This window comes from Callithrix jacchus, chromosome 8 (assembly GCF_049354715.1).
Source record: "Callithrix jacchus isolate 240 chromosome 8, calJac240_pri, whole genome shotgun sequence".
NCBI lineage: Eukaryota > Metazoa > Chordata > Mammalia > Primates > Cebidae > Callithrix > Callithrix jacchus.
The window spans coordinates 106,278,663-106,306,409 of record NC_133509.1 but is presented as its reverse complement, the minus strand read 5'-3'; the positions used below and the strand labels follow the sequence as shown (position 1 = coordinate 106,306,409).

Genomic DNA, 27,747 nt, shown 5'->3' with positions numbered 1-27,747 from the left:
ATTTAGGACATCTAGAAGCTTCCTCCTTGATACTAATTAAATAGCAAAATATCGAATTGTCTTCCAATTAAGTCATTTGTCTGCAATATGCCAGGCACACATTCCTTAACTCTTATAATCAATGTAACAATTCCAGGATATGGACATTATGTATATTGCAGGAAGGAGTATAATAATCAGTGAAATTTTAAATCTTACCCAAGGCCAGGCACAGTGGCTCACACCTGTAATCCCAGCACTTTGGGAGGCCAAGGCAGGTAGATTACCTGAGGTCAGGAGTTTGAGACCAGCCTGGCCAACATGGTGAAATCCTGTCTCTACTAAATATAAAAAAATTAGCCAGGTGTGACGACGTACGCCTGTAATGCCATCTACTTGGGAGGCTGAGGCACGAGAATCACTTGAACCTGGGAGGCGGAGGTTACAGTAAGCTAAGATCACAACACTGCACTCCAGCCTGGGAAGGGGAGAAAGGCCTTGTCTCAGGGAAAAAAAAAAAAAATCTCACCCAAGATAAATTAAGAAGTGGTGGCACTGTTATTTAAACCCAAGACAATCCTATTCCAAATCCTTGCACTTTTTATACAATGCTATTAATATATTGCCTCTCAATATTCAATGTGTTCCCACCAGTGTATGAATGAATGAGACTCATTATTTCATTTAATTCCTGTAATACTCTTGCAAGGTAACTATTAGCAACTTTTTTTTTTTTTCATTTAAGAAAAAAAGACTTTGAACAGTTAAGTAACTTGGCCAACGTCCTACAGCCAACTTAGTAACAGGACAAGCAGGGATCCTACCCTAAGTCTGCTTGATACAACGCCTAGGTTTCTACCATTGCATTACACAGCCTCCACCTTACAGTATTTACAATAATTATAATTTATGCATAATTTATAAATTATTAATTTACTGTTGACAATGCTACATAAAAATGCATGTTATTAACAACAAACTTAAAATGTGTATTTTATATTTTTTCAGAAAAAAAACTGGAAAAATACATAAGGAAAAAAATTTTATAATATTTATGAGTGATAAGATTACTGATAAATTTTTTATTTCTCTTTGTCTGGTTTTTCCTTAATTATGATATATAACTTACCAAAAGTTCATTATTTTCTTAGCATTCATTTAACATTTCATATTATTAGTTATGCCTATCTGCCTTAATTAAATATAATTTTTGCTAAAAATATTGGGTTAGGCCAGGCGCAGTGGCTCATGCCTGTAATACCAGCACTCTGGTGGGTGGATCATGACGTCAAGAGATTGAGACCATCTTGGTCAACATGGTGAAACCCCAACGCTACTAAAAATACAAAAATTAGCTGGATGTGGTGGTATAAGCCTGTAGTCCCAGCTACTCAGGATGCTGAGGCAGGAGAATCGCTTGAACCTGGAAGACGGAGGTTGCAGTGAGCCAAGATCATGCCATTGCACTCCAGCCTGGCAACAAAGTGAGACTCCATCTCAAAAAAAAAAAAATTGGGTTAAATGGTAACATTACCTGAGGAAAGTAATATAAAGAAAAATGTTTTAGAGCATACACAAAAAAAGCTACATTTCAGGACAGATATGTGTCTTTCTGTTTTCTGGAACCTATCAAAACTAAATTCTGATTGTAAAACATGATAATGTTTAATATCACTGCAGAGCTTAACAAACAGATGAACACAAAGAAAAATATGTCATACAATTGAATTAGACAGTTGTTAAGTAACACCAAAAAAAGAAAAAGGCGGCCTTTTTCTATTTATCCAAAAGAGAATAAAGTAAAAGAGAGGTATTCAGAATCCCATTAACTTGAAGGTAATGTTCAAGGAAAATTACTAAAACCAGCCAAGTCAATGTAACTTGAGAAGAACACCCTTAGAAACTACAGCACAAAACATTTTCAAAAAAAACTGTCAGTTTTAGTGACTCTTCGGGCATTTGAGCAGATTAACAGTAATCTGAACAGACTAGTTAGTGGCTCTGAAATGCTGTTTAAGCTAAACAACAAATCAGACCATGAATGCCCACATTCCATCAAATTTACTTTTAAAAATGTATACTCTTCTCATTTTGTTCCGTGATCCTATATCATGTTCACTAAACCTCTTTGGAAGTACTGCTCCTTCAAGTGCAACCTGAAAATGGGAGGTGCATAAATTTCATTTCCCTAAAGGAAACCACCACTCAACTACTCACTGCATAATCTGACAAGAATTTAGCATTTGTCTTAGAAGCAATCAAGTAATATGCACTCCAACAGAAGCACAGGATCAGTATGGCAGAAAACGGGAGCTTCAACTTTTTCCAAAAATTGTTTTAAGACCTGAAGCAAACATGACAACACATTAAGATCTGATGAAGCTGGAAGGCACTGTATTATTCCTTATCCTTTCCAGTTTGTTTGAAATATTTTAAAATTAAAAACAGTAATAATGTTTACTATGCATAGGTTAATGCAACACTCATTCCTCCTAAGTTCGAATCAATTAAAACACACACACACAATCTCAACATCCCTCCAGCCTTATTTATGCTACTTGACCACCCAAGGCAGCCACGTTGACATGAATACCAAACATTTCCCAAGATTCAACTTGCTCCTTTGCAAAACATGAATTCAAAAAAAGTGCCATATGATAGGATAAAAAAAAAAGTATGTAATTATGCCAAAAATAGTCATAAGTCCCCTAAGATGGTTTACATGGATGCCTTCAATCTACTTCTAAAATGAAAATAAGTAGGTTTACTTCTTGAAATGGCACAATTCCAGAACAGACACTCCTAATCCCCCAAAGGAAAGCAGAGGTTCTCAAGGCACCTTGCAAAGTGTGCTACCTACTTTTCACACCAGAAAAGTCACCTTTGGTAATAAGATGACAAGAAGATCTATTAATAACAAGCTCAGACCTTTAAAAAGCGAGTTCTTGGGCTGGGTCTGGTGGCTCAGCTATGCCTATCATCCCAGCACTTTGGGAGGTGAAGTCAGGCAGGCAGATGGAGCCCAGGAGTTTGAGAACAGCCTGGGCAACACAGTGAAATCCCAATTCTAAAAAAAAAATTTTAAACACTCTTTGTGAGGCCAAGGAGGCTGGATCACTTGAGGTCAGGAGTTAAGAGATTAGCCTAGCCAACATGGTGAAACCCCATCTCTACTAAAAATACAAAAATTATCCAAGTGTCATGGTACGTGCCTATAATCCCAACTATTCAGGATGCTGAGGCAGGAGAATCACTTGAACCCGGGAGGTGGAGGTTGCAAAGAATTGAGACTGCACCACTGCACTCCAGCCTGGGGGACAGAGAGAGCAACTTAAAAAATAAAAATAAAAAAAGTTTGGTGGTTTACACCTGTAATCCCAGCACTTTGGGAGGCAGAGAAAGGAGGATGGTTTGAGGCCGAGGATTCAAGAACAGCCTAAACAACATAGCAAGGCCCTATCTCTACAAAAAAAAATAATTCTAAACCCTAGCCAGGAATGGTGGTATGCACCTGTGGTTCAAGCTACTCAGAAGGCTAAGGTGTCAGGATTGCGAAGCCCAGGGATTTGGGGTTGCAGTGACCTGTGATGGTACCACTCCACCCCAGCCCAGGCAACAGAGCAAAACCCTGTTTCAAAAATAACAACAATAAAAGTGCATTCTTAACTCTCTTCTCACTGAAAGAACCACAGTCCACATTTGTATGGTACTTTTGACTACATGGGCAAAGGGCACTAAGTGGAAACTGCTATCATTTATAGGAAACAGATGGGGTGAATAATACATCATCAACTGCCTCCCTCTTCCCTTCACTAGAATTTAAGAAACATTCGGTTAGTGACAAAACAAAAACTTGAAAAACAGAAGTTCACATCTGAAACAGGACTTGAATATGCATCAAGGAACATGTTATGAGCATCATAGTGGTTAGTCCTAAATGACATGATTTCAGCTGTATGTTTCCTTATTCTCAAAAATAAGTGCTGTACTTGCCACTCCTCACTCAATGAAAGCTAAGATCTGCACCCTCACCAGCCAAACAGGTTAGATTTTAATTAAGGTACAATTACTACTTCAGAGTATGTATTTACTTTAATGCAAACACGTATGAAATGTCTATTGGGTATAAGGTTCTGAGCAAAAAGTTGTGGAGCTCCAAAGATCACAATGATCTTGACCCTTCTTTTGAAAAGTTCACAACCTAATTCGCAAGGAAGGATATGTAAAAACAACAATAACACAAAGTTTAAGTAGGTACCACTTGAAGGACAGCAAAAGAACAGTAAGTTCTACTTTGGCCTTACTATCCACCTGGTGTCTGTCATCTAGCTTTGGCCTCACCTTCAGAAAGCCAGGGAACTCAGATGCCTACTTCAACATCATTTCTGGCATCCATGAACTTGTGTGCTATCAACCATCATAATATTATAAGGATGACCATCAAATCTCAGCATCCCAAGAGTGTCAATTATTCACTACACAAGGCATGTCAATCGGAGTCACTGATGATGTTGAATATCTACTTTTAAATACAGGGAATATATTCAGCTGAATGAAACTTGGAGGACTTGTAATTCTATCAGGTAGATTAAGTAGAAGTGAGTACTGTATTTATTAATGCAAAAGAAAATGCCACAATTCTTTCTTGGTTCCACTCAGACCCAAAGTATCAACATTTACTAGGTGAACTGCTGTTGACAAAAAGTACTGCCATCATTGTAGTGAAAACATAATTTTATGTAAAAAAAAAAAAAATGTACAGAACTTTCAAATAATACCTAAATTGGAACATAACCTCCAAAAATTAATCTAAAGAAATGCAATTACATTTTAGTTATTTAATTTCAGTTAGGCCATCAACCTCTCAAGAAAAAAAGAAACTCTATGCGGGAATCTGTCACATCTTATAAAGGTCAATTAAAAGTACAACACAAACCTTGCCACCTAAGATGCTAAAAATGCCTCACTGTGTACTTACATAAGACGTACAAACAAGATGAAATAGTGGCTTTTGTGATTAAAAGCCTCCTGAACAAAAGGAAGTCTAAATACCATACTTGGCAAATAATACTAACAAAGCACCACTCCACTAACAACCAAATTGGAAAGAAAATAGTTCATTTGCTGGAACCAACTAGAAGGACAAGGAGAGAGACTGAGGGATTGGCACTGGAAGGCTGGAACCATTCCATGAAGTTTTTGAATGACCTGCTCAGGAGCTTAGCTTAGCCTGAAGGCAGTGAGCAGCTACCAAAAGGTTTATTAGAAATTGCCAGAATCAAAACCATATGTGCTTGTATATATTTGTGTACACACACACACACACACACACACACACACACACACACCCCTTATTCCCTGACCCCCCCCAAAAAAACTTTAATAGTATTGTGAAAGACAGCCTGAAAGAGGAAAGATACTGAATAAAGAAATACTAGTAATAAGATTGATTGCTGCAATTTTTGAGGTGAGACACGACTGGAGACTGAACTAGGGTAGTGGGAATAAAGAAAGTAATGAATGTAAGAGAGACTTAAGAGATAAAACTGACCACACAGAGAAAACAATCATATGTCATGATAGAGAAAAATGGGATCAAAGTCTACTAAAATCCTTATCTTGAAGGACTGGAGGAGATGGCAGTACTGTTGTCCAAAGTAAGAAATTGCACCATCATAAAATAAACACACTATTCTCAAAAATAGTATTTCTAGCAAGATAACATTTGACTGACCTTTAAAGTTATTAATAGTTAAATTCAATAGTCAGAAATCATCCACAGAGGCCAGTCCTAGAAAGAGACTCAGCTCTAAATGGGCATTTTGAAATTTGTCCATTTTGTTTACCTTAAACAGGTCAGTAAATAATTTATCAAAAAATATGAGATACTCTACAGAAGAAACATTCCACAAATGGAACTCAAGAGTCACCATAATGAATACCATTTGCTCAATGAATTTTATAATAGAATCTAATTTTAATGCTCTTAATGAGTTTCAGCATCAACTCATTATATGGCATTTTAAGGTATAGTAAACCTTTTTAAATGACACATGTAGCATAATATAACATACGGTAAACTATTAACAATGCTACTCAAAACAATATAAAATTATAGATATGCAATGTAATTTAGGGTTAGTGCCTAACATGAGAGTCAAAGAAAATTTTAGCAAAAAGAAATTATACCAATTTTACCATATCACTTCCTTAGTATTCAACCTCAGTTGACAACTTGGACCAAAACTGCTTTGCAGAACATGCTGGTTTCTAAAGATTAACAGACTGATCCTGAACTGAGAAAAACACACAAACCCAAGTCAACAAGTCAAAGTACAAGAGTAAATGAACAAGCTGGGGACAATAGTTGGCCAGGAGCATAAAAATTAGGTAAAAAAATAAGTGGGGCAAAAGAAACTAACACATTTTGAGGGTCTGCTAAAAGCGTGGCACTGGGCGGAGAAACCCAGTAAACTGATTCCAGAACCCAGACACTCCCCTTTACCCCAAACTGACTATATAATGAGTCTTTAGATAATTGGGCATAACTTCAAGAGAGCAGAGAAGGCTTGGTAACCAGCATATTCACAGGATCCAGAACAGAGTAAGTCCTCAATAAATATTTGCTAGATGCAGGAATTAATGGACAAATGGATAGATGGCTGAAGGATGGACTTTATTTTACATAATCTGGATCATGCATACAGAAGGAGATTTTGACATCTTAAGCAAGAGAGGACAAGAAATGTTCTCCAAGCTACTATGTTGCCTTCTCTAAGGAGCACAGGACATCACAGTAGAGTGTAAAAGGCATGAATTCCATTACCAGACCTGGAAGGGAGGCCAAGTTTCAGACTTACCCTTACTGTGTCCCTCGGGCAAGTTACTACTCTGTGGCTGAAATATGTAGACTAATTCCTTACTGTGTCCCTGGGGCATGTTACTACTCTGTGGCTGAAATATGTAGACTAATTCCTTAGTCTTGAACTTGTAAAAAGCCTTAACTAAAATAACACATACAGAGTTTCTAGCAAGTACCTGGTGCATAGTTTTCATGCTTAATAAATATAAATCCCTCCATATAGGGGCCAAGGGAAACAACACTGGTGCTGATACAGCTCTGGTCTTAAAGATAAAGTCCACGAGAGGAGTCTTACTGAAAGGAATCCTAGTGTGGACTAAAGCAGGACCAGCTCTTGAGTTTTCAAGAGACAGAGCCTTGCTCTGCCACACAGGCTGGAGCGCAGCAGCACAATCATAGCTCACTGCAGTCTCAAATTCTTGGGATTCAAATGATCCTTCCACCTCAGCCTCCCCAGTATCTAGGGCTGCGGGGAAGCCCCACTGCACCCGACTAATTGTTTTTTTATTTTTTGTAGAGACAGGGTCTTGCTATGTTGCCCTGGCTGTCTGACATTCCTAGTCTCAAGTGATCGTCCTGCCTCAGCATCCCAAAATGTTAGGATTACAGGCATGGCCACTACACCCAGCCTTTGAGTCATTTTTAACCATCGATCCCAAAGCCTCACTTATCATATTATGTTAGCAGCATAAACAGTCATAGTATGAGCTTATGTAGAACTCAGAAAGGAAACTGGACTCTGCCAGTCCAGTGAAAAACAAAACACCACATGCTCTGTGCCTGACAATTTCACACTTGCCAAAACTATGCATATTTTTTGTTATTATGTCACAGCTTCTTTCTTGAAAATATTTGAAGCATATTTTGTAGATCTGATGAAATTATGAATCATTACAAACTCTTTTTAAGAAAAATTTCCTAAGGGCCCTCTCCAAACTAAGAGACCAAAATAACTGCACATTTGACTATAATTATGCCTTTATACATTTTCTCTTTCTTATTTCAATAGCATCATATTATATAATGCAGCCTCATTATTAAACATGACAATAATACCCAAACTTTTTATCCATAATTGAAACCATGAAAAAAATTTTTTAACAAGCTCTAATATAGTTTCTTCTTTTGTATTAGTATTAAAACAAATCACATAAATTATTTTAACTATCTTCCTTCTTACTACTTATCTGTCAGGTGAAGTAAATAGCAGGTTTTCTTAAGTTTACCTTAACTTTAGATGGTACCTTGGGCACATTATTCAACTATAAACTTCAGGTATGTCTACAATGTTTTTTGCAACAGGAATTCACACATACTTAATTCAAACATGATTCCAAATCACTAAACTCAAATACACAGTTAAACAGTTTGTTTTGGGATGAGCTCATTTTATTCACTGCTGATTTGAAATGAACATTACAATGGATGTATACACCAGGAGAGACTGGAGAATAGGTGAATAGGTCTGAACAGAGGAAGACGGTCACATCAGAAACATTTCTCAGGGAAAACAGTTCTCTCTTATGAACAAGATCTGAGTATCATTCAAGTCTAGAGAATAATACATAAATGGAAGAGGAGATCAATGACATAATATTCTGATAATTTCAAACCATATAACAAACCATTTTCTAAGCTACAAAATAATAGTAGCGGGGGTTCCAGTTAATGAATGGACATTTGGAAATTAATGCTGTATCATTAAATGGTGAATGGAGAAATTTAAACTATTTATTGTAACAGGAGAGGCACACCCTATTTGATTAGAATCAGCCAGAAGCTATGAGAAAAAGGATGAGTGTCCAGTAGAACAACTCTCTGAAGAGATCTAGGCTGATATGTTGGCAGGTGATGAAGAACAAAATTTGGGTAGCAAGTCTTGAGCTCCAATTGCAGGCACACCTGATCGGCTTCAACACCTTCCTCCACCCTTGCTGGCATACATCCTGAGACACTTTCTGAAGATAACAATGCTGCCCTAGCAATCTACCCAGCTAGGAACAGGATTTGCTCATTCTACTATCAAATACTTGTCTGCCTGAAAATTTACTTCCTATTGTTTGTTAAAGAGTGAGACTTTCTAGTACACATCAATGTTCAAAAAAATCTATTTAAGCGTATCAGATTTTCCAGGATCTGCTCAGCCCCAGATAATCAGACCACCGGTGTTACTGAACTACAAAGCCATTATTATTATTATTATTTTTAGAGATGGGGTCTTGCTGTGTCACCCAGTTTGGAATGCAGTGGCATGATCATGGCTCACTACAGTCTTGACCTCATAAGCTTAAGTGATCCTCCCATCTCGGCCTCCCAAGCAGCTGGGACTTCAGTTACATGCCACCAATCCCGGCTAAAGTTTTTTTTGGTAGAATTGGGGGAAGATACAGACTGGGTTTTGCTATCTTGCCCACACTGGTCTTGAACTTCTGGCCGTATGCGATCCTCCTGCCTCGGCCTCCCAAAATGCTGAGATTACAGGCATGAGCCACCATGCCCAGCCACAAAGCTATTATTAAAGCAAGTCCTGCTAGCATAAATATGGTCCAATAACATTTTATAAATCAGCTTTGGCAAACTATGAGCTCCACACCATATCAGAACACAATCTGTTCTTTAATTGCCCATAGTGTACACCCAATTTAATTTGGAACATTTCTTACCACAGATTTCCTGCACTCTCAAATGCATATTAATATCATCTTTCTGTAAATGCCTATCACTTCTTTACAAAATTATTTTACCCTTTTTAGAACTAAGATGTATTTCTTATTGAAAATATGATTATAGTAACTTGGTAATTTTTAATGAGTATTATTAAAAGAAAGTAATCCAAAATACAACATGGTCTTGTAGAAACTAGGAATGCCCCTCCATATATTGACATCCTCTCTATTGGAATATTTAATAAGGGAGTCAAGAAAAGAACACACCTACACTCTTAATAGGTTTAAATCAACTGATTGGTATGTTCAACTATGTATTTATGATATCTCATGATGTTAAATTCCAAAGCCAGAGCCACAATAAAGTATCAATATGGTAAGGCAAATGAGAATTACATTCATTCATTCATTCAATAATTACTGAATGCCCAGAATGTGCCATTTATTGAGAGCTTGCAGGCACTGAAAAGGTAAACAGAATACATAGTCCCTGTCTTCAAGGATTTTATGGTCTAGAGGAGTAAGTTAAATAAAAAGTTTCAATAGTACTGTAACAGAGGTATGTGTTATGAAGTAACTTGAGGAAAGCAGAAAAACTCTAAAGAGTTAACTTTTAAGCTGGTTCTGAAAGGAGAACAGGAATTTATTCAGTAATTCGGAGGAATGTTCAAGGAGAAAAAACAGCAAGGGCACTGAAAGGCAAGAAATCACATTATTCAAGGACTTCACCACCACTAGAACAAACAAGGCTCAGTGACAGGCAAGTGAGAAGAAAGCGATCAGCAAGGAAGGCAAAAGCCACATCCAGAGGGCCTCTGACATGTTAAGGCACTCTGCTTTCATCCTGCAGATTATGGGGAACTCCTGAAGCATCTGCCTACACAGGAGCCCGTCCTCAGGAGATAATGGGTATTGGGAGTTGTAGCTTTTCTGGCTCCCCAAGCCTCTCTGGCTTCCTCTTGCTTGGACAGTTGAGACCTGAGGGAGTCATTCACAAGGAGAATGGGTGGATACTCTTCCTCCAAATCTGAAGGAACACAGGCTGAAAATCATCCTTAGGGTCCTCTTAGTACCCACCTGACGTCGAATGGCTTCAGATAATCCTTAACAGCGAGGGATCTTAGAATGGAAAGGGAACTAGTAGAGCAGTCTCACTTCTCACACCCGCAAGAATCCATACAATACACCTTGATCTACTGCTGCACACTGGACAACCACAACGTCCTCCCTGTGCCTTCTTTCCTCAGAATCACTTGCTATAGTCCTCCTAACCTGGCATCACTTGAATGCCTTTCTGAAACTGTCTCCCTCTCTCCTTAAAATGTACTCTCCTTAAAGAGTCTCTCTTTAGAATGTATTCTAGTTGGTCAGAAGAAGACAAAAAGAACCCCCATGTGCTCTAGCCATGGTAGCGTACCATAGGCACATTAAATTCTCAGAGCAGAACATGCTATTTTTTGGCTGGCACTGACCTTTACAGAAGTACAGGACCTGGATCATTTTAAATCTGTGGTCAAATAAAACACCTGATCCTTGTTCCTATCAACTGTTCTCATAAGCACCATTTATCTTTCCTCCAAATTCCATATCGCAGTTATCATTTAACATTTATATGTGTGATTATTTAAGTAATGTCTACATCCCCAGCCTATAGACTAAGAATACTGAAAGCAGGCACAAAACCAATTTTTGTTGGCTTTTTTTTTTTTTTTTTTTTTTTGCATTTTCCCTTCCATTGTCATTATCCTGTGAAGTCTTAGTACAGTACCTATTCCAAAGGGAAGGTTCAATAAATGTCAGGTGAAGAATTAGATACATTAAAAATTACATGAAGCAAGCTATATTAAGTGTTATTCCAGCAACAAAATCAACATTCTACAGAAGGCCAGTGGAGATTTTTTTCACTTCCTCTGCAGAGAAAAGGTGTCGTGGAGGAAGGGACCTGTAAGCAGATTCCTGAATAGTGAGGTTTTTGTTTTTGTTTTTTTGAGATGCGGTCTCATTCTCGCAATCAGGCTCAAGTGTAGTGGCACTATCTTAGCTCACTGCAACCTCCACCTCATGGGCTCAAGGGATCCACTCCTGCCTCCCAAATAGCTGGGACCATAGACACACGCCACTATGCATGGCTAATTTTCTTTTTCTTCTTTTTTTGCTAGAGACAGTGTTTCATCATGTTGCCCAGACTGGTCTCAAACTCCTGAGCTCAACTGATCCACCTGCCTGGGCCTCCCAAAGTGCTGAGACTCTGAATGGTGTTTTAAATAACATTGAAACTAAAGAAAAATATTTGGGTACCAAAAAAACAATAATAATTGTTTTTGAAGAACAGTTATGTACATGAGAAAAATGCTTAAAACATTAATAAACAGGATACAAAAGAGTATTCCTGTCTCTTCCTCCAAAAAACCCTGAAATAAAATGGTTTAAATATTAGCAGTAGTTGCTGCTGGGTTGTGGGCTTACTGATGATTTTTATTTTCTTCTTTATGCTTTATTGTACTTTATAATTTTTCTCTAAGATTTTTGTATTCAGAGGGAAAATATTTGATTGTTTAACTCAACAGCTGTATCATTTTAAGTCTTTAGGTTTTATCAAAGAGGTTTCTGGACCATTTTTTCACTGTCATATTTTATTTGAATGGTGTAAGCATAAGGAATGCTGGATAAGAAATTTCAGTCCCAAAGGAAATGACAAATTATCCTCCTACCCCAACATTCATAAATTGCATTTACTCTCTAATCTTTTTTTCCATCTTGACAACATGTGAGAAATGACATATTTACAGGTAATACTAGAAAATCAGAAACTAGTACAAGCGAGGGCACTTGTCCACTGAATATCAGGAGCACCCTTTCCTATCTCCTCTGGGCCCTTCAGATGATGAAACACAGCACCACACTGACCCTCAGCATGTCTGACTGAAGAAAGGGTGGGTTTCTGATGACAAGTCACTATTAAACATGAGGAACAAAGACCCATCTTCTGCATTTCTACACACTTTAGTCTAATTGATTTAACAGGTTGAGAAGTATGCCACAAAACACTGCCTATTACCAAATAAATGAAGAAAAATATATTCAATAGTCCTAAATATGAAACATCTCACTTGTCCCCTGCAATCTATAGGAAATCTGAAATGGGAGATTAAAGTGTGCTTCTATGTCTAAGACTACATAAAATATAAAAAAGTGGTGGAAAAAACTACCACTTTAAGTAGATGTCAGATTTCCTACAAATTGTACTATCTTAAAAATAGAAATCCACACAGAAGTAAAAGATTTTCTGAGCAATAATCATCAATCAAGTCTCTTCCTTATCTAGTCAAAGATGGCAAAAGGAAAACAGGGAAACTATGAAGGAATGCACAGTTTCCAGATAGTTAAACCCATTACCCACTGAGCCATCTAGACAGGTTCCTTATATAACTCATTTTTCTTTCCTCTTAAAAGCCTTAAGCTTTGACCTACTGGTCCCTCTCCTCTCCAGTTACAACTACCCACCCATCTCCTAGGGGTCTATTCCCTTAACAATGTCCTGCAGAGGAATCAGCCCTATCTCACATTTTATCAAGTCTTCCTATCTTTGAAAAATCACACAGACAAATCTTTGGTGACTCATCAAAAGCCAATTCTAATAAACAGGTCAGACACAGTGGCTCACGCTTGTAATCCCAGCACTTTGGGAGGGCAAGGTAGGCATAATGCTTGAGCCTAGGAGTTCGAGACCAGCCTGGGCAATATAGCAAGACCCTGTCTCTACCAAAACAACAACAAAAACTAAAAAACTAAAAATAAATAGGTAAGGTGGTTAAAAAATACCTATGACACATTATGACTACAGAATCAGAATCTCAAAAGGGTCTTCAATGAGGAATGAGAATTCTGGCTGAAATGTAGGTAGCACTAGGGAGACTTTGATTTAACAATAAATTGATATGGGCAGCTTTAAGATCCTAAAGTTCCACGGGTGGTACTGATGCTCAGCCAGGGCTGAGAACCACTTTCATAGACCTTCAGACTGTCACTTATGTAATCATGTATTTAAGCTTCTACCATCGTCTGCGGGAAATAACTCTAGCCTCTCACTCCCTACCATGCAGATTCTAAGTTATCCTATTAAAATAGAGGAGCATGTGTGACATGCAGGCCAAAAGAGTGTCTCTAGAGTCTGGAATTTGACATAGAAAGGGTAAGCTTCAATTATGTTAAAATCTCAGTTAGATACATTCAGAGCATTTCCCCAGGCTACAAAAAGAAAAGCTAAAGTATGTGTGGAAACTATGCACTCTTAAATCCTTAATGTATACACTGGATAATAATATTCATATGGTTTTGTAGATAATTCCTTGTGAATGATCTCCCAAATACATAAAATAAATTAGACTTAACTTCTTGGATTGTAGCTTGGGTCAATTAAAATCTAGGTGGTATATTGTGTTTGACAAAAACCTGCATCTGTATCTTTTATTGAATAATTTTTGTATTATTTTTTCAAACTCGTGGTACATTATTCTAAAATGAGCAATAGTGAACAAAGTATTTTGCAATATCTACTGACTTAGGAAAAACTTAAAATCATATTTTAGGCCTTCTTCTCAATAAATGCCATTTTCTGAACACTGGAGTTGTTTCTCACAAATTCAAATATTTGAACACTTTGTATAAAGTGTATACTGTGCACTGATAGCTCAGTTAACAACAAACCTTGCTCTGCAGAGTGATCTGTCTCGGCTTTTATCCAAAAGGAAGATGAAATGTAATGTCTTTATATCATACCAATACTCTAGAAATTAACTTGGATTCATCTTTAGCATAACAAATTGAATAATACCAAAAGTATCTGCCTTAGGTTTTTATTTAAATGTTAAGTACAACAAAACCAACCATTTCAATGGCTCCAGAAACAAGAAAGACACAAAGTCCAGTAACTTAAGCAACAAAGGGTTATGATGCTGGTTAACTAGCTTCCTCCACATAAAAGACATTCTCCACGTGTAGAACAGAAATCATAACACATTCCTGCTAGAGAACAACTTCTGCAGAGGTGAAATGTACCCAGAAGAATGGTTTGGAACATATTTATGCATAGCTTTTCATAAAGTCTTTTTATTTAATAAATGTTTATGCGCCTTCTGTTACTCAGCCAGCCTATGTTAACACCTACAGAAGCCACACGCACAACTTTCTTGGCTACAGTAATCATGTCTTTGATTACTGAATTAAAGACAAACTTTAAGATGTAACCTTTAGCTAAATATTTTTTTCTTTTTTTTCCTTAGGGGGGCATAATCATCACTCGTTGCAGCCTTGAACTCCTGCGCTAGAGTGATCTTCCCACCTCAGCCTCCTGAGGAGATGGGACTACAGGCTCATACCAGCATACCTGGCCTAGTCAACTATTTTTAAATAGTTCTGTATTAACAATATTCACTCAATCTATCTTTTAATATCTAAAGAGCTGGCTCTATGAACTAAGAGCCAGCTACTGTTCATAGGAAAGATAGGCAAACCTAACACAAACTAATGAGAAAATTCACAGTAATAAGAAGAAGGAACTGGACTGAGCCTCAAAAGTCTCAAGTTTGGATCCTGGTTAAACCTCACATATCCTCAAGAGATCAACTTGATCTGTCTAAATCAACGGTACTGAAGGTATGTATCAATGAGAGAATACATATGAAAATGATTTTCAACTAAAAATAAAAGGATCACTCAGTTGTCTTCCAGTCAGGAGTTGCCAAGACACTAAAACAAGTAAAACAGTGTTCCTCTGTTTATTCATCTTTGAAATTTTGCCATTTTCTTCTTCCCTTCCCTTTCTTTCTCCCTTTGTTTCTTCATTTTACAGTTATTTGCTGTGCATCTACCATATACCAGATATAGTCACTGTGATGGTTAATATTGAGTGTCGCCTTGATTGAATTGGAGAATGAGAAGTAATGTTTCTGGGTGCATCTGAGAGGGTGGTGCCAAAGGAGATTCACATTTGAGTCAGTGAGCTGGGAAAGGCAGACCCATCCTCAATCTGGATGGGCACAATCTAATCAGCTGCCAACACAGTCAGAATAAAAGCGAGCAGAATAACAGTGAAAAGACTAGACTGGCTGAGTCTCCCAGCCTCCATCTTTCTCCCGTGCTGGATGCTTTCTGCTCTCCAACATTGGAATCCAAGTTCTTCAGCTTTGGGACTTGGACTGGCTTCCATGCTCCTCAGCTTGCAGACGGCTTACTGTGGGACCACATCTTGTGATCTTGTGAGTCAATACTCCTTAACACACTCCCTTTCATATATACATCTATCCTATTAGTTCTGTTCCTCTAGAGAACAGCCACCACACTATCCAACAAGATAGGCAGTAGTCCCATGTGGCCATTAAGAATTTGAAATGGCACCAGAACAAACTGAGATATACAGTAAGCATAAAATATACACTAGATGTATAAAAGAAAGTATCTCTATAATTTTTTATATTTATATGTTGAGATATTTCAAATAAATCAGGTTAAATAAAATATATTACTAAAATTAAATTCAATTCTTTTTACTTTCTCTTAATGCAACTAGAAATACTTAAATATAATAAAGGCTCAGTGTACATCTATTAGACAGAGTTATTCTAGACCCTGAGGCTTTATTAGGGAACCAAACCAAGTCCCTATCCTCCAGGAGCTTTTATTTCAAGATCTATAGCAATAAAATCTTCAGTAATCCGCAGCAAAAACTAAAAACCAGCAACTGTTTGAAGAGAAGACTCTGGGATGGAGGCCACACCCACACCTACCTACTTCCCTTTAGTCCTCACTCCACCAAACGCAGGGCCCATGGTCCCCAGAACAATCAGAGTCAGCAAAATTGTGAGTTATGACCTTGAACATGTTCAGGAAGACTGTCTCTACCCTGCTGGGCACGTCTGAGAACAGCACCAATTTTAATCCGAACTTCTGAGGGAGAAAACTTTTAATCTGGAGCATTGGTAGTTTCAAGGCATCGCTTTTTTAGGACTCCGGGTTGTGCCTTAAAAATATTTTAAAAGGTTTCCAACTGTTGAAAGATCTGTCTTAACAATGGCACCCTCTCCTGGATTCTAACATCCTCCTTTATTACAAGAGTCCTTTATCAGTGTCCTCTCCACAAGTCTGATTAAACCCTGACTCTCCTCAATACCTTTCACTCCCCACATCACAGCCAGAGTGCTTCCAGATAAAGAGCAAAAAGCTGAATTAAACAACACAGGTCCATTACAGCAATGCTGAAAGTCCCTACTGATCTGAAGGAGACAGTCAAAGGAAACGCGAGTCAGGCTGACTACAGAAGACATGCCAGTTAAATATAAGGTTACTGGCGGATTTAAGATTTTAGAGAATATCCGAAGAGTGAGTTTAATTTAAACCGAATGGGTCCATATTTCAATAGCAGTATACCACCAAAAATGGCATGTTGAGCATTTGAATTTCATATTCCATGTGTTAGGAACTTACCTTAAATTCAAACCACAACATGGCAATGTTTTGCTGGCCCATACATCTTTCTGGCTGACTACAAACAAATCCAGGCTTTTGAGAGAGTCTCTATGCCATAAAAGGCTCTATCGGGTGTAGCAGGAAAGCGCAGAGGCTCCAGTTTCAAGGCGGGTGGTGTCGTTTCATGTTCAACCCATTCCTGTGCACCACTCATACTGCTTTCTCTGCTGGGTGTGCCTCGTCCCTTCTGCCAACTCAAATGTTAGGCCTTCAAGGCCAAGCTCCAAACCCAGGCCCCAAACAAACCCAGAATAATCTCTCTCTTTCATTTTCACAGAAACCAAAGTATTAGAGCATAAATCACTTTCTCTTCTCTAGGGATTTTGAACACCTGCAACTCAAAGAAAGCAAAGAAAAAAGTCAGCATGACATCTGAAAATTCATCACCCTCCCTTTCATTCCGTTGAGATTCATCTGATCTTTATTCAGCAATAATGCTGTGCCTAACACCAGGGACATGAAAAGGATGCACAAGCAGAATTCAAGTAATTTGCAGTCTGGCTGAGAAAAAAACAAGCACATAATGACCCTGCTACCTAACAAACGCTGTACGAAAAGAACAAGCAAAGTGCCGCTAGAGCCCATGGAAGGGCCCTTCCTCCTGTGTGATTCAAAAAGCGACACAGAATACGTAATAAACAAGCAAAGAAGTTAGGAATAAGTAGAAATTCACAAGAAAAAGTGGATGATATGGTTTGGATATTAATGCCTTCCAAACCTCCTGTTGAAATGTTATCCTCAGTGTGGGCGGTGGAGTCTGGTGGGAGGTACTAGATCATGGAGGCGTATCCCTCAAGATGGCTTAGCACCATCCCCTTGGTGATGAGTGAGTTCTGGCCCAGTTAGTTCACCCGAGATCTGATTGTTTAAAAGTGTGTGGCACCTTCCCCCTCTGTCTTCCCCTACCACCCCTGCTGCTCCCTCTCCTTTTCCCTTTCACCATGATTGTAAGCTTCCAGAGGCCCTTACCAGAAGCTGAGCAAATGGTGGTGCCATGCTTGTACAGACTGCAGAACCATGAGTTTTATACCGCTTTTCTTTATAAATTACCCAGCCTCAGATATTTATAGCAATACAAGAATGAACTAACACAGTGGAAAAGCCATTTCAAAAGCAGTAAAGCATGATATATTAAGAGAAATGAGAGAATGAGCTTAAAACCCTCACACAGAATCATTTGTAAAATATCTTCCAGTATATTAAATTATTCATCTGGGCATTCCAGACTCTATATAAATGAAGCCCCATCCAGCTTTGCTACAATTCCCAAAAGTATAACACAGCAAGAGTGGACTCTCCAGGACCAGTCTGGGGTCAGATCCTACTATGTAACCTCAGTCAAGTTTCTTAACCTCAATTTCCTCATCTGGAAAATGGGAGGATAATAATACCTACCTCATAGGGTCACTATGTTATTGTTATGAGGAAATTATAATATAAGAACACTTAAAACAATTAGCACGAGTTAAACATACAATAAACACTAGCATTATTATTATTTATTTTTCATGTTAGACAATGTAGTAATCTGCAGTTGTTATACTCAACACATGCCCACGCCTCAATCTGAAGAACTCTTCATACATCCAAACCCACCTAGCAAGACACTTAAATACCACCTCCCACGTGAAGGCTTCATTCCCTTTATTCATTGGGTAAATAAGCGTCTCTCCATCCTTTAAACCCTGAGAATATTCTACTGGGCTTCTCTGGGGCACCCATCACTATATTATGATTATGTCCACTTCTGATTTCCTCAACAAGGCTACAGCTCTTTAAGAGCAGAAACTGTATCTTACTGATCTTGATCTTCCCCAGAGAACTCATCTTTCACATATGGGCACTCAATATTTGCTATTGAACACATAAAAATACTCTCTCATTTAATTAAGTCAAGAACAGACTAGCCCTTTTAAAAGTACAATAATATCTATCAAGCAATTCATCCTAATAAAACAAACCCTTACCCAGCGAGAAACTCTTGAGCACAATTCTACATAGCTCAGTTGCGTAAGTGACTCCTAAAGAAAAGTCAAGAACAGGATGGTGTTCTTAAAGTGACTGACAACTGCCGAAATGAAGTCACCTTCGTACTACTGCTGACTAAATGAATCTCTCTCCTTCGTTCTTAATTCTCTGAACAAGTTCTAATGTAAATTGGTTTAGGCTTTTGTTACCTTTCTGTTACGTATTTACAAAAGGTGGGACAAAGTTTCCATATCATATTCATTGCTGATCCAGATTCTAAAGCCTATTCTATCCAGTTATGTTTCCTACCACCCAAGTAAAGGAAAGCTAGCTAAGAACCACCCAAAACATTTGGCTTATACAATAATAATGTCAGCACCAAACTACACAGAATTCTCAGCTTTGGTAACTCTCTTCCTAGTGAAAGCAGAGGGAAAAAGCAACTAATCCAGAAATCACCACTGTCCTCCAACACTGTCCTGACTAGATAACATCATTATTGCTAAGCATTACTTGATTAAAATTATAAACTTTAATTAGTAGAAAAAATATTAACTTGTATTGGCTTCCTATTACAATTAGAAACATTCTCACATTCAAGCACACTCAAGGAATTCAAAGACATTCTTCATTTACTATGCAGTATTGATGACTTTTCTTTAAAAAAGAACCTCAAAAATTTAAACGAAAAAAGAGGAGAAAACAGGATAAAGCAGAACTCAAACAGTACTATCCCTTCTCTGTAATATGTATATGCAGTTATTTTCATAATATTACAATGGGTATCATAGGTTCAAAAAGGAATTAAGCATAGAAAGGTGGTAAGGTTATCATACCAGAAATATATTCACAGAGAAGAGGGCACCAAGAATAAACAACCTGACTGGCACACACACACTCTATCAGAAATCTAGAAAATCACCACACTGCAGTTGCCAACGAAGTACCAAAGTCAGTCTGTCTGTTCAATTTAATAATAACGTTACCTTATGGTAAAAATTATTTTCAATATTTCTAAGACCAAAAAGATCGTAAGGAAAGGGAATTCACTAGAATAGCTTCTAAAACCTGAATCCACCTGATTTTTCAAGTGTTAAAGCTGTTTATACTTTATGTCAACAAATACAGTCACAGTTATATAACTCTATTTTCTATTTCTTAAAACTATTTTTAATATAACCATCACCATTATCACAAAATTAACAAAATCATTATAAATTTACCATTTCCTCTATAATCTACCTTCTTCCAAATATATAAATATGGGATGAGAGGATTCCAAACTCATTAAATAAGTCATATAAATGAATGTCTTACAGTTTACCCAGATGCCAATTGTACTATGGTGGTAATAGCCAATTATTAATATTCCTTTTTTTCTTCATTTCTTCCCATTAAGGGTGGGAAACTTCTACTTTTCCTCACGTGTGAAATATGCTTTAAGAGGCTTACATGGGCAGCATATAAGTATTGCTAAACTGCTAGTATTTGGATTTTTGGTCTTCAAGTGCCATGGATTTCATACTCAAATATGACAATAACTATGTAAGTATTATGATGATTAAGAGATCAAACAGGGCTGGATCTAAAAGGCCTGTAAAACAGATGCTGTATCCCTACTCTACCTGAGATCATTTCCCTGCTTCCCAAGGCTAACAGCTATGGCTTTATCCAGGCTAACCATCCCTGACATTGCATGGATTTTCATTTCTTCTACCCTACGTTCCAAAAACCTTCACAGTCCTGTATCCTATTCTCTTAAAGTCTTGTTCTCCAGATAAAACCAAATTTTTGTCAAGACACCAAAGGCAGATAACATCCCAGGATATAACTTCTTCAGTAACGACACAGGCACTTAACAGAAATCTTTGGAAAGCATCCCAAAATACCAGATGGAACATGGAGCAATTTAGAAGCCTGTAAGCTCTTGAGCATCAAAGTGCAGCATTTGGGCAGCTGTCTACTCTACCTTCATGCAGAACTGTATCTGGGATACAAAGAAGTTTGAGATGAGCATCATTTTACAAAGCATGGGATAAGTTACCAGTGTTTAAAAATGAAATGTATTGCATGTACTTTTCAAAATTTTATATTTTTCTCCTCTCCTTCCTTCCTGATATCTTTGTGATTTGAAAGCTATTTAAAATAAACCCTGGTTGGGCACAGTGGCGCATGCCTGTAATCCCAGCACTTTGGGAAGCTGAGGCAGGAGGATTGCTTGAGGCCAGGAATTCAAGACCAGCCTGGGCAATGTAATGAAATATCATCTCTATAAAATGAATGAATGAATGAATGAATGTCATCGCTACTAAATAAATAAATAAATCCTTAGAATTAATTCACCCTCTACAGACTGGGTGGAGTGGAATTTAGAGTCATTCCGTTTGAAATGACTGGTAATGTGTCCATTCAGGGTAACTCTGTTATGAATGTGAGGAACTGGTTTTTGGAGCTCCTGTGCAGTATTTGAAATTACCTCATGTTACTGTAGACAGCTAAAGAACTGAAACAGAATGCCTCTGATAATGCTTAGAAGATCCTACAAGCATATTGTGTATTTTTTTAGAAAAGTTCATACAATACATTTCATTTTTAAACACTGGTAACTCTTTTTTTTTAAGGCAGAGTATCAGTGTCGCCCAAGGTGGAGTGCAACTGCATGATCTCAGCTCACTGCAACTTTTGCCTCCCAGGTTCAAGTGATTCTTTTGCCTCAACTGCCCAGGGTAGCTGGGATTACAGAGGCCAGCCACCACGCCCACCCAGTCTGTTTATATTTTTAGTAGACATGAAGTTTCACCATGTTGGCCAGGCTGATTTCAAACTCCTGACCCAAGTAATCTGCCCACGTTGGCCTCCCAAAATCCTAGCATTGTAGGTTTGAGCCACTGGGCCCCGCCAACACTGGTAACATTTTAACCCATTCCTTTAGATGTTAGATTATCTGGAAACCCTAAAAAACTATTCACAGTTGCATGCGATCAGAAACATTTCAATTAAATGAAAAATATTAATATCCCTAAGAAAACACTCAAGGGAACTCTACATAGGCTCCTTCCTATTGAGCTATTTCTCACTGAAGACTTATGTGACCCAGGTACTTATTCCTGTGTTTGTAAAGTGTAATCTGTGATTATGCAATTGAATATTACAGACACCCCAGGCCATTCTGTGTTTAAGAATAAGTTTTTATGGCTATATCCTGCCAAACAACCATAATACCACTTAACCTCTGTTCAACTATTGCTTGAATGAACTTGTTAGGTTTACACTGAAATACAAATGCAAAATGAATACTAGGCCAAGGAATGTAATGTCGATATACTGAAAGAGGAAGAAAAATTCCTTACATAATGCTCCTTAGTCACTAGGACAGAATGTACATGAATATTTAAATTATACATACTAAAAACTTAAATGTAGAACACAGACAGAAATAGTGAATTGTAAATTTTGGAAAAAGAAGTAAATTCCTCTAAGAGGAATTTCCCCTCAGAAAACAGCTCCTTGTGGACAGCAATAAGGTATAATGTTGTTTCTGAATCTATCCGAGTAAAGAATCTGGATATGGGAGAAAAAGAAGAAACTGAGAATTTTGTTTACATGCACTGTTTAGAGCAGAATGCTCAAGGTTTTATTTGAATCTATGCATACTGATAGCAACTAAAAGTCACTACCACTCAATTGCTTCCTGGAAGCAGACTAATTCTTAGTGTACAAGTCCACACAGGAAGGTGAGCGGCATACTCATTCTCTTCTGTCAGGCAATCACCCAGTATGTACTGAGCAAAAATACGTCATTTAAAAGATTAAAACCATGAACAAGACAGTATCCTAATATCTGAACTGTGGTTTCTCATATTTTCTAACCTCTTAATAAAAATAAAGGGTTCAGCCAGTAAGTCTCAGAGTCCATCAACAGATGTGTTTCAACCATTCAGCAATCGTATGTTAAACTTAAGATGCATTAAGATCGAGTAAGGGTTAAGAGGCTGACACCTTCACCTGGCCTCCAGACTATGCCACTTAGAACTGTTTTATTTTACCATTCAAGTGAAATGTGACACAAGAGTATAAAAAGAATATATGTGAAACTATACCTTTGCCTAAACTCCAATTATAGTGAATATTATTGAGAAATAACCACCCATAGCTCCTTAAAACACTCAATTATGCCTATAATAAAATAATAACAGATATTTTAATATGCTTAAAAAACTCTGGTCAGGCGCTGTGTTGCAGGCCTGTAATACCAGCACTTTGGGAGGCAGAGGTAGGCAGATCACTTGAGCTCAGGGGTTAAAGACCAGCCTGGACAACAGGGTGAAACCCTGTGTCTACCAAGAAAATAAAATTAACCCGGCATGTTGATACATGCCTGTAGTCCCCGCTACTCAGAAGGCTGAGGTGGGAGGATCACTTAAGCCCGGGAGGTTGAGGATGCAGTGAGCTGAGATCACACCACTGCACTCCAGCCTAGGTGACAAGCAAGACTCAGTCTCTAAAAAAATAAAAATAAACTTTGAAGCTGCCTTCTGTTACTTTCATCAATAGAGACAGACCACTTTAATCTTTCATCATTCATAAACAATCCACTGTAAAAATATTCTCCTTATTATTACTCAAGGTAAGGCAAGAATTACTACAATTCCATTTCGAAATTCATTTTGATTACCACCACCAAATGTTCTAATAAGTATTTGTTATTCCCGCTAAAAGTACTCAGGATAATGGCTGATTAAGTATGAAGTGAACCACCTGGTCTAATACTATGTCACCAGTGAGAAAACAGTGTCATTTATCAAGGTCATCCTGTTATTTAACAAATAGAATTAAAGATCAACTTCTCGCATTCAGTGGCCCTTTTCACTCCAAAATATCATTCTTATTAATTCATTAAGTATTTGTCTTTATATTATAGTATTAATGTATATTGCTTTTACTATAAGTACTTTCTATAGAGTAGATACTGCAGAGCCTGGACTATTTCTGGTTATGTTAAATCATTACTACTATTTAAAAACAAGATGTACAAATATAAATAACACAGAAACTAAACTGTGATGTCATAGATACAAGGTACCATTTCTGATTTTGGCAAAATCCTGGGAGACTGTTGAGCATCACAGTAGGAAACAAGACCTTTGAATCCTGGATTCATAACTGACCTTGGGCAAGCAAGTTGGCCTCTCTGATTCTCCATTTCTAAACACTTCACCTGAGTAATACCACCAGTTTCACTGGGTTCATGAGAAGATGAAATGAGATACTGTATGCTCTTAGTAAAAGTATGTATAATGAGCTCTTAGTAGCCACCATAAATAAGTACTCGCCCTTACTGTTGTGTTGATGTTATCCCTGAAGGGCAATTATACAGCAGTCATGCTAAAGGAGTCACACTTAAGCAATGCACACACCTGTCTTTGGAAGTCTATCCTAATAGTGAAACGAGAGTACCACAAAAATAAAACAAACAAAATGTACAAAGAACATAGAAAAGCTCTCCCAGAAAAGGTCTAACATACTTTCCAACAACAACCAAAAAAAACTTGAAGTTCTATTTTGACTTGAGTAAACAAGGTCTAAGATTTCACACAGAAGACACTTACTACTTAACCCCCAATACCTTGGAAATAGATAAATCTTTTAATAAGAATTAACTAATGTTTTAATTTGGGGAAAAAAAAAAGGCAAGGCTGGGCACGCTGGCTCACATCTATAAACCCAGCACTTTGGGAGGCGAGGGCAGGTGAACCACATGAGGTCAGGAGTTTGAGACCAGCCTGGCCAACATGGTGAAACCCCATCTCTACTAAAAATAAAAATTAGCCAGGCGTGGTGGTGGGCACCTGTAATCCCAGCTACACAGAAGGCTGAGGCAAGAGAATCGTTTGAACCTAGGAGGCAGAGATTGCAATATGCCAAGATGACACCATTGCACTCCAGCCTGAGGGACAAGAGTGAAACTCTGTCTCAAAAAAAGAAAAGCAACAAACATTCATTAGCTTTTTTATAAAAGTAAAAAATTAGAAACAGGCTAAACGTCCATCCGATGGAAATATATAAAAAATGTATACAGCTATTAAAAGAATGAGAGGTTTATATATCCTTACATGGAATGATCTAAAACATGTTAATTTTTTTTAAAAAAGGCACACACACACAGTATTACTATTTACGTTAAGACAAACAAAAAAATTTATGTCACAAACATACATATTTATGCACTTAAATGCATACCAAAGGATTCAAAGTATGCAACTAACAGTGACCTCTGGGCATTACTCTGCATAATTCTGTGTTCTTTGACTATTTCAGCGAGACTATATTTATATATTTCTTGTGTAACTTATATATCCCAAGGAAAGTAAGCCAATAAATGCAATAGGTTAAAACTGAGTAAAAAGAAGTTCACTTTATAATTTACAAAACTCCTTTAACATACTACTTAACTTGATCCCCACAATGAGCTTTAGAAATTATAGTACTATCCTTACTTTTAAAGTGAAAACAGACTCAAGCAGTTATTAATCCAAAGTTAATAAATGCAGAGCCAAAACAGAAACACAGTCCCCTAAATTCAGTGTTCTGGTGTTTAGGCTACAGCACCTCTGAAAACACTGGCATCTACACCATGGCTTTCTCTCTCTCTCTCTGCATTGCTTCTGGTTCCTGTGAAAGATCACAGTGCAGAGGAAAAGGCAGTAGAATAGGAGTCAAAAATCGGGATTCTTGTCTTGACTACACCACCACTAAGACATCATGGTAAGTCAAACTGTAAGTAATTCTCTGTAGCTGCGTGACAAATTCAACAGTGACACTTTTAAAAAATACTAACACCCGGGGCCGGGCGCGGTGGCTCAAGCCTGTAATCCCAGCACTTTGGGAGGCCGAGGCGGGTGGATCACGAGGTCAAGAGATCGAAACCATCCTGGTCAACATGGTGAAACCCCGTCTCTACTAAAAATACAAAAAATTAGCTGGGCATGGTGGCGCCTGCCTGTAATCCCAGCTACTCGGGAGGCTGAGGCAGGAGAATCGCCTGAACCCAGGAGGCGGAGGTTGCGGTGAGCCGAGATCGCGCCATTGTACTCCAGCCTGGGTAGCAAGAGCGAAACTCCGTCTCAAAAAAAAAAAAAAAAAAATACTAACACCCAGGCCTGATCTTTAGAGATGGAGACTTAATTGATCTGAGCTATCAGAACTTCTACTGAAAGCTCCCCAGGTTATGCTAATGTGCAGCTTGGTTAAGAACCAGTTTTAAGACTTAGTAGCCTTGGCCAGGCACAGTGGCTCATGCCTGTAATTCCAGCACTTTGGAAGCCAGAGGCAGGAGGATCACTTGAGCCCAGGAGTTCGAGGCCAGCCTCGATGATATGGCAAAACCCCTTCTCTAACAAAAATTAACCAGGCATGCTGGCACACAACTGGAGTCCCAGCTACTCAGGAGGCTAAGGTGGGAGGATGGCTTGAGCCAGGGAGGTGGAGGTGGTGGTGAGCCAAGATCTGAGCACTGCACTCCAGCCTGGGTGACAAATAAAAATAAAAATAAAAATAAAAGATGTTAAAAACCACTTGTGCTACATACTTCACATAGCTGAAATGAAGGATGAATGCAATAATACATAAACAACAAAATGCCTTAAAATGCAAAGGAATTATTAGTCATTCACGTGTGCTAAACTTGTGTACTCCACTGGGATAGAGAGAAGCTGAGAAACTACCACATCATCAGCAACTACTGAGCAGTGAGAAAAGGCACACAGATGACACAAAGGCCATCATGACTAATAACCTCAGGGTCTCAAAGGGCCTACAGGCAATAGTGGATAGAGGGCTTCAAAAAGGCTGCCCAGAGAAGACCCTTAAGTTAAATTCTAGCATTACTGACAACGGGGCACAGCATACGCAGGCATGTAATTCAAGATATTCCAGGCTCAGCAGAGTGGCTCATGCCTGTAATGGGACGAGCTGGGGCACTTTGGGAGGCTGAGGCAGGAGGACTGCTTGAGCCCAGGAGTTCAAGACTAGCCTGGGCAACATGGTGAGATCCTGTTTCTACAAAAAAATAATTAGCCAGGCATAGTGATATGTCTGTGGTCCTAGCTACTCAGGAGGCTGAGATAGGAGGATGGCTTGAGACCAAAAGGTCAAGACTGCAGTGAGCTGTGATCATGCTACTGCACTCCAACCTCGGCAACAGAGTCAGACCCTGTCTTAAAGAAAAAAGAAAAAAAAAAAAATTGGCCAGGCATGGTGGCTCATGCCTGTAATCCCAGCACTTTGGGAAGCTGAGGCAGATGGATCACTTGAAGCCAGGAGTTTGAGACCAGCCTAGCCAACATGGGTGAAACCCCTCCTCTACTAAAAATACAAAAATTGCAGGGTGTGGTGGCATGCGCCACCAGCTACTGGGGAGGCTGAGGCATGAGAATCCCTTGAGCCCAGGAGACAGAGGCAGCAATGAGCCAAGATCGCACCACTGCACTCCAGCCTACATAGTGAGACATGCAGATGATGTGCTGTAGGGCAGAGGTTCTTGGCAAGAAGTTTCAGGACCCTGAGGGGTCTACAAGGTCAGAATTATTTTAATAATAAAACCAAGACACATAACCACCAAAAACTAGAAACAACCTAAATGTCCTTTAACTGGTAAGTGCACAAACTGTGATTTATTCATATACTGGAACAGGACTCAGCAATTAAAAAAAAAACAACAACAAATTATGACACACACAACACGACTGA

The 27,747-nt window shown here is 38.3% G+C and overlaps 1 protein-coding gene and 1 non-coding gene across 44 annotated transcripts in view; both read right to left on the bottom strand.

Moving 5' to 3' along the window:
• The window catches only part of SIPA1L1 (signal induced proliferation associated 1 like 1), a 397,653-nt gene that overhangs the window by 326,742 nt on the left and 43,164 nt on the right, over nucleotides 1–27,747 (bottom strand). The gene's annotated exons all lie outside the window — the stretch shown is intronic.
• On the bottom strand, nucleotides 4,631–4,701 carry LOC118145375 (small nucleolar RNA SNORD56). Its single transcript, XR_004730491.1, has one exon. It is a non-coding gene; the product is annotated as a small nucleolar RNA SNORD56 (small nucleolar RNA).